The following is a 6000-nucleotide window of genomic DNA, read 5'->3' on the forward strand; positions in this document are numbered from 1 at the left end:
AAGTTGTCCATAATATTACAATTTGCGACCAACCAAAACTGTCGGAAGGCTAATAAAAGAAATGACACAAAAGAGAAAATTGGTCGTCAAAGAAATGTTAAGGGCTTGATTGCAGACTTACATGACGTTAAGATCTTTTCAAACTTCCAATTCTTCAAACTTTCTTAACCGATGTAGTAACGAGCATGCGAGCTATTAGTCTATGATCAGTAAATCACCACTACAACTAGCAATCATTCAGAATGTATCCATCCCGTACGCAAATCTCCAATCCATTTACAAAATATTCCATTGAGATATGCCAACAACATAATCAGTGTACAGCAAAAGAGAATTGAACTAAGAGAATCTTCTTACACAGTGCATCTTTTCGAATCCTGGCGGCTGCCAAGTGAAAACATTTTTAAAATGATGATACTTGCCTGCTGAACCTAACTGTAGGGATTATTTCCTTGGTATTACAGATTGGGCTGCTCCGCTAATGCACCACTAAATAAGGGCAGTTCTCTCAACGCATTCCCCAGGGTAAAAACAACCATCAACACTATCATCATTCTTCTTCTTCTTCTTCTTCTTCTTCTTCTTCTTCTTCTTCTTCTTCTCCTCCTCCTCCTCCTCCTCCTCCTTCTTCTTCTTCTTCTTCTTCTTCTTCTTCTTCTTCTTCTTCTATTCAAGTCAATTCAGTTATTTTTCATTCTCATTTTTCTTCCAACAAAACATATTACAAACTAAATCAAGAATTCTACCATAAGCATATAAAACATACGTTACAAAGTACGAAAAATAAACGCTGTGTAGTCAATAAAATAATAAAGATATGCATACATACTGGAAATACAAGGTTTTGTTTGGAGGGGGAAAAGAGAATTGAGAGATCCACTAAAAAGCAATGCTTCTTCTTCTTCTTCTTCTTCTTCTTATTATCATTATTATGATTATAGTAATGATAATAATAATAATTATACTTATGATGATAGTAATAGTAATGTTAACGTTATCATTATTATCATTATTATTACTATTATTATTATTATTATTATTATCACCATCTTCATCATCATCGTCATCATCATCATCATCATCATCATCATCAATATTACAGGACGAGACAGCCTAGCATCATCTGGACCAAGGGTATTTCCCAATCGATTTCTTTCCAGTACGTCATGGGACTGATGTACTGATAAATTATTTTGTATTCATTTTCGAACATTCCGAGCAGGTCTATCTTATCTGGTTTATACCTCAATTCGATTTAGGGAAGATTATAGTGGTGCAGGATGTGAATATTTTCCTAAACCATCATATTCCACAACGTTTCGGCAGAAGGTTAGAACCTAAATAAACTACTTTCTCTTCTTCCAATATTTGTCATCAATGGATACAAAATACTGGCGTATGTTCTCCCCCCCCCCCCCCCCCTAAAAAAAACATACAGTCGGATTTTGTCTGCAACGATAACTTTAAAGGTAGCGAATCATTCAGGAGGCAGTTATGCGGAACTATAACTTATAACCTACATCACCTTACAGAAAACCCCATCCGATTTGCTTCAGTGGTCACAGAGAAACGAGGATGCTTGTAGAGCATGTCATGAATCTTTTCCTTTCAAGTTTCGTCCATTGTGTTCATGCCTTACAAATACACAGGTGTTCATAGTATGTTCCCGTACATTTTTTTTTTTTGAAAGAGTGACTACTTGTTTCTTTTCATTTTCAACTAATGAAATGAATAATTCGTTACTTCATTAGGCGTTTTCACATCAGCCCGATAAAAATCCAAGCTCGAGATATTTTTTTATTTCTATTTCGAAACATCGGGCTGATGTGAAAACGCCTAATGAGAAAGCAGATTTTCTCCCCCCCCCCTTTTTTTTTTTTTTTAGTTTGCAAGCGTAAGGTGTGAAAATGAATGATTAAGGAAAGAGATTAAGGAATTAACTCATATAACATTTGATTGAGCTCTTCCTCCTTTTTTGGATTTCTGTTTTTTGTTGTTTTTTGTTGTTTTTCTGTCCTTTCTTTTTTCTTCAAGAAAATCATGAACAATGATATCAACATACTTACATATTTTCAAATTGATATGATATCATGCACAGAATTCGGATCATTTGTTAGTTGTCCTGTCAATATTGTGAGCAAAATATTTTCATTCATATGGATGCCAAGATGATCCAAGTGCTAAACTTGGAAGAAACGTATCCATGCCAAGCTTTACAACAATCTATATTTCTCTGTGATCACTTAACTAAATTGAATGAGGTTTTCTGCAAGATGTGGGTAAGAAGTTATAGTTCCACACCCTGAAATAGTATTCAGATCGCTTAATAATTTTGAAAGTTATCAATGCGAAAATCCGATTGATAATTTTTTGGGACATGCTTACAAGGAAATCAGCAATGGTGATGTATCACAGAGCCCAACACAACATTGAATATTTTGGGCTGATGAAAGTATTTTAACCATGATTATGAAAAAAAAATGAAAATCATGCATATTTTCTCCTTTTTCCCTTGAAATATGTCATGAGTACAGATAATTTTTTAATGTTATTGATGTAATGAGTGGAATCATCTCCTTCAAAAACCAGGTATGGATGTATCGAGAATAATCGTTAAGCATGTCAATCTCAATGTTATTGTAAAAGGGTATATAGCTGGATTTATACGTACAAATTGATCGGCCCATAATTTGCTTCGGCTGACTTTCAAACTGACATACTATTTTCATAAAGAATTTTCACTATTCTTATGATGACGTTATTCAGAGAGGAAAACTTCATTAATTGCAGAGGTAAAGCTCCGTACCGTGTGATGTCGTAATTTCAGACAGATCTTAAAGATATGCATTAGAAAGAGACAATGTTTCGTTTAAAAAACAATACTTTCATATTTCATTGCCTTAGAAGTATTTTGTTTGGGAATTTTGCTACTCTATGTCAGCCAGCACCGTTTGCGTTAGGTTTGTACGATATTCATGTCAGCAAAGACACGCATTTGTGTGGTTTAGAGATTGAGAGAGCATATTAAATGATCTTGAAACACCATCAAATAAAAAAATATATGTCTACGTTTCCTTGTCTTGTCTGCGATCTTGGCCGTGATAAGATTGTCAATCATAATACAACTGGAAATGATTTACACATTAAAATACAGTTTTAAACAAGACATCTACAAGAAGAATAGTTTTAAAGTAAGCAGCTATACAGGTCTCAGAATGTGATTGTATATAAAATATGGCATGATATTTCCGGGAAAGGAAACAGTGATTAACGTGTCCATGCAATTGACTAAATCTGACTAACTTTAGTGGGAGAACACTTCTGGAAAGCTACAATTCAGTTCTATTTAGTTCAACTTTATTTCCACATTTTTTAATACTAGTTTGCAAGCTAAAAAGAATAAAAATTATATATAAGATAAGGTTCCTCGGGAGAGAGAGAGAGAGAGAATAGAGGCAGACTAAAACAGGGTCAGCCCACGAGACCGACACCCACGAGTCATACGGCCCATGAGTTCGACATTGAAAATAAAAAAGGTCTTTGAGTCATGTTTGGGCCTTTGCCTATAGTGTCAATCTCATTGGCTATACGTATTATAGATGACTCTTAGGCTATTACTCGTGGCCTGTATACTAGTGGGCTGTATTACTCGTGGGTTCGAACTCGTGACGTGCATTCCTGATAAACCATTCCTCTCAAAAAGGAGTAAAAATGGAAGAGAGAGAGAGAGAGAGAGAGAGAGAGAGACTAAAACATGAAAGTACATGTACAACTTTTTCTTCGAGCAAGAGGTGAATCTTCAGAGCCTGTTTTCTCGCAATTTTGTCAGACCAACAAATTACAAATTTGCATTATATTTCGTTTTATATGACCACTTACGACGCCGGAGAACACTGTCAAGTGTTTTATATGAATGCAAAGCTTAGAAAATGGGCAATGTGATTCAGTGAAATAATGAATGTTCAAAATTCCCGACTTTTGCCTGAAACCGTTGTCGCCGGTCACATATACACTCACGTTCAGAATGAAAGGAGTAAGAGTATGAATTATTATGGTACACAGATAGATAGACCCGTAGGCCTATAGATACGTTCGATACACATTCAGCTGAAATTTAATGTGTTAAACGAGATTTTTAATTGAGAAAATTTCACTGAGGATTAATAATGACAATAAAAATAACCAGCAAAAACAAACATGAAGACAACGGAATTTACTACTAATAAAAAAAAGTGCACTGCAAAAAGTCCGGTGTTAAATATGAAACACCGATCTGGTGTTAAATTTTCGGTGCTCATTTGTGGTGTTAGATCAACACCTCCGGGTGTCACTTCAAAATATAAGATTGTTTTTGGAATAGTTTCATAGTTATTGTTTTTCTCGTTGATTTTGAAGTTCAACAAGACGATCAAGAATTGTCCGATAAAAGTACTTGATTTTTTTTTAAAGTGTGAATACATTTAAACCACATTAGCATCAGTTGGTGTGGTCTGTATACTGAAGCTGGGCGAGTGTTACTGTATACCATTGACATTAACACCAGCAATATCGAATCAACACCATTCGGTGTCATTGTTGAATTAACACCAGCGCAGTGTCAAAAATATCACCAGCTCCAGTGTCAAATTAACACCATGAAGTGCCAGGTGAAAACATTTCAACACCATCACAACATACTTTCTACACCTGTGGGTGTGGTCCTCTATTGACACTTGATCGGTGTCAGATTTAACACCCGTGGTGTTGAATCTAACACCTATGTTTTTGCAGTGTGGTGGGGCGAGCCCCTCCCCCCCCCCCCCCCCCATTGCCCTGGCCCCGTGTGATGTGTGTGGGTATACTGTGTGCATGGGTGCTTGTGCTTGTGATGTATGTGTACACACTTAAATCAGAGGAACAAGGAAAGACAGTGGCAGCTGAGCTCGAAAAGGAGCTGATGATGCATTTATTACCAAACTTGCTGGAAATTAATCCAGCATAAAGCACTCTCCTGAAAAACGGGGTCATCCCACGAGACCGACCCACGAGTCATACAGCCCACGAGTTCGACATTGGAAAAAAAAAGTCCATGATTCATTCAGCCCGCGAGTCATATATTATAGTAGCCTATGAGTTCGACACTAGGCAAATCAAGCCCATGGGTTCGACACTACAAGTAAAAACAGCCTACACGAGTTCGACCGATACAACACGGGGCTTAATGTGTCGATCCCGTGGGCCTTATTTGCTTTATGTCGAAAGTCATGGGATGTTAGTATGGCGCGTGGGTGTCGGTCTCGTGACCTGCACCCCTGATAAACCACTCCTCCTAAAAGAAAAAAAAAATGGGGGGGGGGGGGTAGAGAGAGTGAAATAGAGAGAGAAGGAGGGAGGGAGAAAGGGCGGACGATGAGAGAGATTTAAAAAAAAACGAAAAGAAGAAGAGAATGAACAAAACTGGCTGCAATATTCAACTTGGAAACGTTAGTTGAAGTATAAAATCTTCTCTTAAGTTTTTTATCGACTATATAGATATCTCTGATGCAGTGGGCATTATTTTCATCAACCGAACAATGATTGATTGCATTCATGTCATTTTCCAATACATTTCAATGAACGTGAAGAACGATGACTATCATTGAGTACCAAATTATGACATGGAATACAATATCTATTAGCTCACCTCATGAAACTGATGCAAAACAATGCTGTGCAGTGAGTCGAAATATGAATATCTTATAAAATTAAACCTAAACCTACCAAAATCCTATATATACAAGGTATAAAAAAGGTGCATTTGAGAAAAGGGAAAAAATGTAAGAGCGAGCCCTTTTACAGGTAAAATACTGCCCCACTGGAGTTGGTTATACTTTCCTTAAAGGTATTACATATACACAGGTATCTGCACTCACGATGTTTTGAAAGACAAGGGCAATTGAAATGGGCCTAAAATGATTAACTTTTCCAATGATTCAAAGAAAGGTATATTTCAGAAAGTAGATGTTCTAGAAAATTTCCTAA

The sequence above is a fragment of the Diadema antillarum genome, unplaced genomic scaffold, assembly GCF_040938485.1.
Source record: "Diadema antillarum isolate AM-2024a unplaced genomic scaffold, OU_Dant_1.0 scf00000126, whole genome shotgun sequence".
Taxonomy (NCBI): domain Eukaryota; kingdom Metazoa; phylum Echinodermata; class Echinoidea; order Diadematoida; family Diadematidae; genus Diadema; species Diadema antillarum.